The sequence below is a fragment of the Vombatus ursinus genome, unplaced genomic scaffold, assembly GCF_900497805.2.
Source record: "Vombatus ursinus unplaced genomic scaffold, bare-nosed wombat genome assembly UNPS02010788.1, whole genome shotgun sequence".
Taxonomy (NCBI): Eukaryota; Metazoa; Chordata; class Mammalia; order Diprotodontia; family Vombatidae; genus Vombatus; species Vombatus ursinus.
In genome coordinates, this window is record NW_020950566.1 from 3,063,303 (window position 1) to 3,072,360 (window position 9,058).

Sequence of the window (9,058 nt, forward strand, 5' to 3'; positions counted from 1 at the left end):
TATTGCATTCTGAGTGCAGAAAGTTTATTTTGGGCATTGATAATCTGGGAATTGTCCAGAGAAGGGCAAACAGAATACTGAAGGACTTTGAAATCTGTTACATCCTTAAATTCCACATATATTCATTAAGTACCTATTATGGGCAGGAAACTCCGCTAGGTGCTAGAGATACAAAGACAAAAACAAGAGTTCCTACCTTCAAACACTTTACATTCTGCTTGGGAGGATCAGTTGAAGGAACTGGATGTGCTCTCTGAGAGGAGACTTAGGGGAGACATGATAGCTATTGTCAAGTATCTGAAAGGCTATCACGTGGAAGAGGAATCAAATATATTCTACTTTCAGGGAAGAACCAAAAGCCATGGGGGGGGGTAGAAAGGGGGCAAATTTTGTCTTAAAGGTCAAACTTTCTAAAATTAGAGCCATTCAAAAAATAGAACTTCTGAGGACTTTTTCACTTCCTGGAAGTGGGTTCCCACTTCCTGGAGGTCTTCAAACAGAAAATTGGCAGTGATCTACTGAAGACGTCATAGAGGGAATATTTGTTCAGGTATTTGTTAGACTATTTGGCCCCTGAAGTCCCTTCTATTATCAAGAGCCTATATTTCAAAATAAACTATTTCAACCAGATCATTTCTCTCTGAGAAATAAATGAGCACTAAATGTGAATGGGATATAGCATAAATTTGCTGGAAAAGAGTTAGAGATATATAACCAAAGGATAAGATAGTGTGGAAGGAAAGCAAACTTCCCCCAATGCAGTCTAGGAGTAGTATATTGAACAGTAGGCGTGTATGGAGTACCCAAAGGAAAAGCTGGAAATTCTGTGAAGTTTAGATTCAGTCAAAGCACTACACTTGAGGACCTAGAGGGACACATGTGGCCTTGAGGCCATAGGTTCCCCACCCCTGTAGAGTTAAAAAGGGAGAGAAGGGATAGTGTTACTGAAAAGGAAGATGCAAGGGCATCAAATCCAAATTTCACCTCAGTCAACATTTCACCTGTGGCGAAACTTGCTTGGGCTAGAGAACGTCAGCAGTTAGCTTCCCCGTTTGCCTTTTACTTCCACAATTTACTGACCAACCTCAATGTTAACATCAAACTGGCATCAGATAAGAGTCATTCGCAAAAAAGTTTCCAAAGGAAAAAGAGCCATTGGGAAACATGAAATCAATGATCACCAAAAAGGAAGAGACTGGCTAACAGAGAAGAAAAGACATTTTGTTTACCTGTCCCTAACAGTTGTTTAAAATCAGTGACAAGTATTAAAAAAAACGATAAAGGGAAGGTCCTTGACAAACTCCTGTTAAAATGAAGTGATATTGTGCTCAAAGATAAGCATGTTGTCACCTGAAAAAAATAACTAGATCAACAAATGGGACAGATTCAGTACAAGTATCAGAGATCTCCAGTTAAATTTTAATTGGATGTTGATGATTGAGAGAAAAAAGAAAAGCTGGACCATAGAGTAGAGGTTTACAGAGCCAGTTGGCATAATGGACTGAGGAATTAAGCTAAATTAAAGGAAACAAATGGCTACATTGATGAAGGAACTTTATAGGAAAAAAATGGCTATGTAGCCATGCAAAGTAAATTTCTTTATTGAATTATTATAGGATAATGAAAATAAACCCATCTTTACAAGCTAAATACCCTTCCAGCACCTTGAATTCAATATTTTTAAAACTGAACTCATCTTTTCCTTGTAATTAATTCCTGTTCCTGACATCTCTACCTCTATTAGTGGTACTATTATTTTCCAAAATCACCATATTTATAATCTCAGATCCATCTTTGATTTTTTTTCTCCAGAGTCATAACTAGGATGAGGTGAATGAGGCTTTGTCTACTAAAGAGAAAATTGGTGACTATTTTGAAAGGGTAGTGACTATAAAGAACCAGTGTGGCTTCATCAAGATCAAATTATGCCAGACTAATTTCATTTTCTATTCAAATAGTAGGTGTAGGGAATGCTGCAGGTATAATTTACATAGATTTTAGCAAAGCTTTTAATAAAGTATCTCATCCTATTCTAGTGGACAAGAGGGAGATATATTGATTAGATAATACAGTGAAATTACTTGAGAAATGGTTTTGTGGCCGGACTCAAAGAGTCATTATTAATGGTTCAATGTCAGCATGGCCAGAGGTCTTCAGTGAAGTACTGCAGGGATCTGTGATTGACCATGTGCTATTTAACATTAATCAATGATGTGGCTAAATGTATAAGATAGTATCAAATGTATGAAATGCTCAACACTGAGAATAGCTAACACAATGAATGACAGAGTCAGGATCTAAAAGCTAGATCATTGGACTGAATCTATGAAGAAGAAATCCAAACAGCACATAATGTAAAAGCCTTGTACTTGGATGCAAAAACTCAAATCTGTAAGAACAAGATAAGGGAGATATAGTCAGACAACCATTTTTCTGAAAAGAATCTGTAAGTCTTAGTGGATTTCAAGATCAGTATGAGTCATCAATATGATATGACAGAGAAAAAGGCTAATGAGAGATTGGGATACATTACAAAGAATACAGCTTTCAATAACAGGGAGGTGATAATCTCACTACCTTCTGCCCTTGTCAGACCTGATTTGAAATGTTATTCAATTCTGGGCTTCATGGTTTAAGAAGGACATTAATAAGCTAGAGATTGTTCAGAGGAGAACAGCCAAGATGGTAAAGGGCCTTGACTTCATGGCATATAAGGATAAATGGAAGGAATTGAATATATTTAGACTCAGAAAAAAAGATTCAGGGAAGACATGACAGTTGTTTTTAAGTATTTCAAGGATTGTCATGAGGATGAATCATTAGACTTATTCTGTTTGACCCAGCATAGAAGAACCAGGAGCAAAGTGGAAGCTGCAAAGAGGTTAATTTAGTCTTGATGCCAGGAAAATTTTCCTAACAATCAGTGCTCCCCAAAGTAGAGTGGTTTGCCCTGACAGGAAGTGGGTGCCTCTTCTTTGGAGATCTTCAAGTGAAAGCAGGAAAGCCACTTGTTAGGTATGTCACAGTGAGAATTCTTTCATTTACGTGTTGGACTAAATCTCTAGGAAATTCCCTTCCAAATCTCAAGTTCTGGGATTCTTAGCAATACATTAGAGGGTGCTAACATCACTCCGTGTCCTCCAGGAGCTTAGAAATAGTAAAGTTTTAACAGGTTGTTAGCAAAATTAATTAAAAGAGGAATCTACAGCTTTTTTTCCCACCTCATCTTCACATCCGTATCCCCATAGCCATGTCTCAAAGTCTCTGATTCCTCCCCAGGGAGTTAACTTCCCACCCTCATACCCCAAATCCCTACAGGGAGCACACTTGTGTCACAAGCGAATGCTTTGTGGTAGTACTTGTCTCGGTTGTAAAAATTCCATTATATTGCTGCTTCTTGTTTCTATAGCCAATCAGTCACTGGGCCCTATCAACTCTATCTGCTCCATTTCTCTCTCAGCTGTCCTTTCTTTATCATTCCCACTGCTACCACCCTACTTCAAACTCTCATGGCATCTAGTCTGCATTATTTTATTAGCCTCCTAACTTGTCTCCTGCCTCTACCTCTTCCCTTCTTCATGTCTGACATTTTCTTTTCTATATAACTTTGATTTTATCTTACTTATTTCAGTTGAGAAACATTTATTTCCCCTCCTTTCCACCTTCCTCTTCCCATTGTAGAAGGAAGGAACGAAGGAAGGAAGGAAGGAATTATAACAAATAAACATAGTCAAGCAAAATAAATTAGTACATTGGCCATCTGATTAATTTTTCTGATTCCTCACTCAACTGCCAACAAGTCTTTGTAGAATATCTCCTCCCCTATTATCTATCAAATAAAATGTAAATCTTTAATCTGGCATACAATGCTTTTCAAATTTTCCTCTGACCTATGTTGTCAGGTTTATATCACACTAGTTAACCTCAGGTACTCAATGCCCTGGCCAAACTAAGCTATCTGCTATCCTTAAACATAGCTTATTTTTTCCTACCTCCACTTTTCCCCCTTCACTATTCCCTATGTCTCTTACACCCTCTTAATCTCTTTATCCTCATTTCTGCCTGTTGAAATCATAATCATTGAATAGTACCTTTTCCCATAAATCCTCTATGATCCCTCAAATTAGTAATGATTTCTCCCACATCTGGATTCACAGAACTTTATTGTTTAATTCTCTTATCACATTCCAATTCATATTATAGTTATCCATGTGCATGTTTGATCATCCCTAATACACTGTAAGCTCTTTGAGAACAGAGACCTTGTATTGTTTATATCTCTGCACATAGTAGGATCCAAATAAATGCCTATGAAATGTTGTTGGAAAGCAAGTGTAACTAATTCATTAAATATCCATACAAACTTCCAAAACCACCAATAAAGCAGGCAAGTAAATATGTTTGAAGAATAGGGAGAAGAAAATAACTTTATTTGCAGACAGTTATAATTGCTTTGCTAGTGCCTGCACCATTAAATATTCAAAATCTAGGCAGGGAGCAGGTAGATTTAGCACTAGAATTTTTTTCTCCCCCATTTTATTGTACAGACCTAGATTGAACTTGATCTTTAGGAGTAAATAAGACATCATAAGTATTAAAAAAAAAATAGACAACACAGTAAAGCATGTAAGAGTTTAATTAACTTAGTCAAAAATATGTTGTGCCTTTCAGGTTCTTCAGCAGGGAAGAAGGAACAAACCTAGGCCTTAAGTCACAAGGCCTACTTTTTGTTTCACTGTGAGGTTTCTTCTGGGTACTATTTTTCTTCTTTTCCCAATTTTCTCTGACATGGAATTAAAGTCTTGATATTCATGAGAAGGGTAGAACCACAATGTCAAGGTCCAGTTTCCAGATCACCATCACATCTTGAACTGAGAGGACATTATGAGATTGATACTGCCTAGCTCAGTGGAAAGAACAATGGTTTTGGAATCAGCAGATCTGGATTTGAATCTCAGCCCTGTAATTTCCTTCATCTGAGATTTTGAGCAAGGCCATCTCTGGGCCTATTTCCTCATCTACGAAAAAATAAGGATGTTGTATAATACAACCTTAGAGGTCCCTTCCAGTTCTGAATCAATAACCCCATGAACTTATGAGCTGACAACAAATGGGTAGCAGGTAAGACAGAAAGAGTAAAAGGGTAGTTAATAAAAAAGGTAGAAGATATGTGGAAAATGAGGATAGGCAAGAAGTAAAAGGAGTAAGTTACATAACACTTGTGAGTTTTCAAGAGTCAGAAATACATTTTCTTAAATTAACTATTTGTTTTCAAATTACTCATTAGATTGAATTATCTGGACAATTATTTCCATTCTCCTTTTCACTCAGCCTAACTTTCAGCCTAACTTTCCTTGGTCACAAATAAGCCATCAACCAATAATGAATGGCAGTCTCTTCCAAAAAGAATTAGATTAAAGTCAAACACTAAGAGATGAAAGGTTTCAGATTCCATTACCAATCCCAAGCCACCTAATCTCCCAATTTTTTTGACCAAAGCTTTATGCATTGCTGCTGATTTTTCTATTTTTCACTTTACATCCTCCTTAATAAGGTATTGGTCTGTCATCTTCTTATGCATGAGGGAACATATTTGTATTCTACCTACAGTGTTTCTCAAATCTTTCTCACTTTTCTGCCCTTATGTGCTTGTAGAAGGAAGTTTGCTGAGTAGAGTTTCCAAAAGCATGCTGTTAAAACTGTCACAATTCCTCAACAGCAACTTCATCTCAGCCCCCAACCCATATGCTTGTGCCTGAAATACACAGATAATTGAATCAAAAGTTGTGGTGTAGAAATTGGCTTAAATTCTCTGGGTAATTGCTGAATTTCTTTGCTCACTTTTCATTTTTTATTCACAGATGCCAATCTTATTGTATATATCACGCATAATACTAAGTTATTAAAATTTATATTTTACATGTGTGTAGTATTTTTAGAGTTTTGAACATGCTTTAACCTATATTATTATCCTATATGACCTCCAAAGTAGCCCTGTGAAGTAGGCAAGGCAAATGTTGTGATTCCCACTTTCTTCATACAAAAATGGACCTTAATGGTCAGCTAATGCAATTTCCTCATTTTATTAATGAAAATATTGAGGCCAACACGGGGTGGAAGTGTGTGGGAAATTACTCCCCTTAGGGCACATTATATGGCCTACTTGTTCCTCATACACAACGTTCCATTTTCTGCCTCGTTTCATTTTCACAGATTTCTGCCATACCTGGAATATTCTCTCCCCCCACCCAATCTATCTCTTAGAACCCTAACTGCTTTCATGGCCCACCTGAAGTGCTACCTCCTTCTGGACCCAACATTGTTATCCTAGAGCCCATGAACTTGTTTTAAAAAATATTTTGATAACTTTATTTCAATGTAATTGTTTTCCTTTGTAATCTATATGCATTTTATTTAATTCATCTTAAATATTATTCTGAGAAGTTCATAGACTTTGCCAGAGGGGTCTATGACACACAAAAAAAATTAAGAGCCCTGGCCTTTCCTGATTCTCCAGGTTGTTAGTACTACCATCCTCCTAAATACGACTACTTTGTATATATTTTGTTTTAACTTATCTGTGCACATGTTTCTCCTCAGTACTATATAATCACCTTTAGGATAAATGTTATTTTGGTTTTGTCTTTGTACACCCAATGTCTGGGGCTTAATAAATGCTTATGAAAGAGAACAGAACAGAATAGTCCCAGATCATACAACTAGTAAGCAGCAAAGTCAGTCTTCAAACCCAAGTCCAAATACATTATTATTTCCACTGAACCACACAAAAACTGTGGCTCAGAGAGATTAGATAGAATGAGACTAGAAGCTAGGGCTTCAGTGTTCCTAAACTATGACATGTATATACGCATATATAGATATAAATTATCATAATTAACATTCACCTATTTACCAAATATTAAACATCTGTTATTTAAAAAGCACTGCATGCGACATGAAAATTTCACTGACTCATGTCTTCTCTGACTTCAAAAGGGAGAAGAAGGCAATGGCTGACCACTGTGGAGATAACTTCTCTAAATCTAGTTTAAGAAACACACTTTGCTTGCTCTCCGAAACAAGTAATAAGTCAATGGATCTAACCATTTGGTGCCCAGGAGTATCAATTCAACTAGGAATGGTTTAGAGAGCATTCTATTAGCAGCTTGGACCTGAAAATCAAGAAGACCTAAATTCAATTCAGGTCTCAGACATATAGTAAATATGTGACCCTGGGCAAGTCGTTTAACTTCTATGCCTCAAGTTCCTTATCTGTAAAATATGTATCATAACAGCATTTTCCTCCCAGGGTTATTTTGAGAATAAAATGAGATAAGATGTCTAAAGTTCTTTGCAAACCTTAAAGCACTATATAAAAATTAGCTATTGTTATTGTTGCTACTACTATTGATGACTATGATGATGATGGTGATGGTGATAATAATGATGATAATGGTGATGGTGATGATGATGACTGATGATGATTTTACTCTTGTAGTATTCTGGGTCAGGCAAATCCAGAAGAAGACAACTCAGATAGTAAGGGAAACCAAAACTATATCACTGGAGGATTTTTAGAAGCATTAGAGACTGTTTAGGCAAAAGAAGAAAAGACTTAGAAAGTTATCACAATCTTCATCTTTGTAAATAGTTATGACTTGGATGAGTGATTCTCTTTGCCCCAAATGCAGAACTAGGATCAACAGGTAGAATTAATGAGGTGGATGCAAATCTGTTCCTCAAAATTAGAATGGCCTACAATGAATGGACAACAACATTGCAACCAAGGGAATTTGTTTTTCAGATAAAGATTGACCTCAGTCTCTTCTTTGTTCCCTCCCAACTGCGAGATTCAGTAATTCTAAAATTTTATGAACAGATGCAGGTTCCAATATGGTTCAAATTGGTTCTGTAAGTATGAGTAGTTTGTGGGGTTTGGCGTATTTTGTGTTTTGTTTTTAGATCTGTTAATTCAATGTGTAGTTAGGTGAAATGATAATGAGGAAGGGGAGAGGCAATGTGGTATTGGTTAATGAGCCCTGGATTTATGGAATAAAGGACTTAGGTTCAGATCTCATTTCTGTCACTTACTACCCATATGACCTAGAACATGTCACTTAAGCTAGATGACCCTTAATCTTCTCATCTGTAAAATAAGGGGACTAGGCTATCTGCCTCTAAAGTACATTCCAGCTCTAAATCTATGATTCTGTGGTTTGGGTTAGAGATATCAAATACATGGCGCGCAGGAATCCTTATGTACAGATTAGTTGCCCCCTTTGTATTTGAGTAAGACACCACTGGTTTGGGGAATATTCCAGAGGCATTCTGAGTCAGATATCCAGAAGAAGACAGCCCAGATGGTGAGGAATCATAGGATCACACATTAAGAACTGGCTGGAAGGGACTTTTTGTTGTTGTTCAGTCATTTTCAGTCGTATCTGACTCTTTGTGACTCCATTTGGGGTGTTGTTGGCAAAGATACTGGAATGGTTTGCCATTTCCTTCTCCAGCTCATTTTACAGATGAGGAAACTGAGGCAGAGTTAAGTGACTTGCCCCGGGATCACACACCCAGTAAGTGTCTGAGGCCAGATTTGAACTCAGGAAGATGAGTCTTTCTGACTGCAGGCCTGTTGCTTTATCCATTGAATTCAATTCCTTCATCTTATAGATGAGGAAACTATAGCTCAGAGAAATTAAATGACTTGCCCAGGGTAATATAGCTAATAAGTATCTGGGGCAGGACTCAAACTTAGGTCTTCCTGATCCCAAGTCCAGTATTTTATCCATTGTGCCACCTAGCTGCATCAAGATGACAAAGATGAAGATAATGGTGGTGACATAAGAGTTTGGCTTAGCTCAGGATTCATCTAATCAGCAAAGGTGATTCCATGTTAGGGTTCATGGCCAAGAATCTCCTTTTACTCAGTCAAGTAAAAGGAGCCAATCAAAATGGTGCACATGAAAGGAGTAGCAATACTGTTTGTCAAATTGCCAAATCTCAATGCTATAGATAGATAGATAGATAGATAGATAGATAGATAGATAGATAGATA

The 9,058-nt window shown here is 37.0% G+C and overlaps 1 protein-coding gene across 1 annotated transcript in view; it reads left to right on the forward strand.

Annotated features, from left to right (window-relative positions):
* Nucleotides 1-9,058, forward strand: part of KCND2 (potassium voltage-gated channel subfamily D member 2) — a 574,638-nt gene that overhangs the window by 515,262 nt on the left and 50,318 nt on the right. The gene's annotated exons all lie outside the window — the stretch shown is intronic.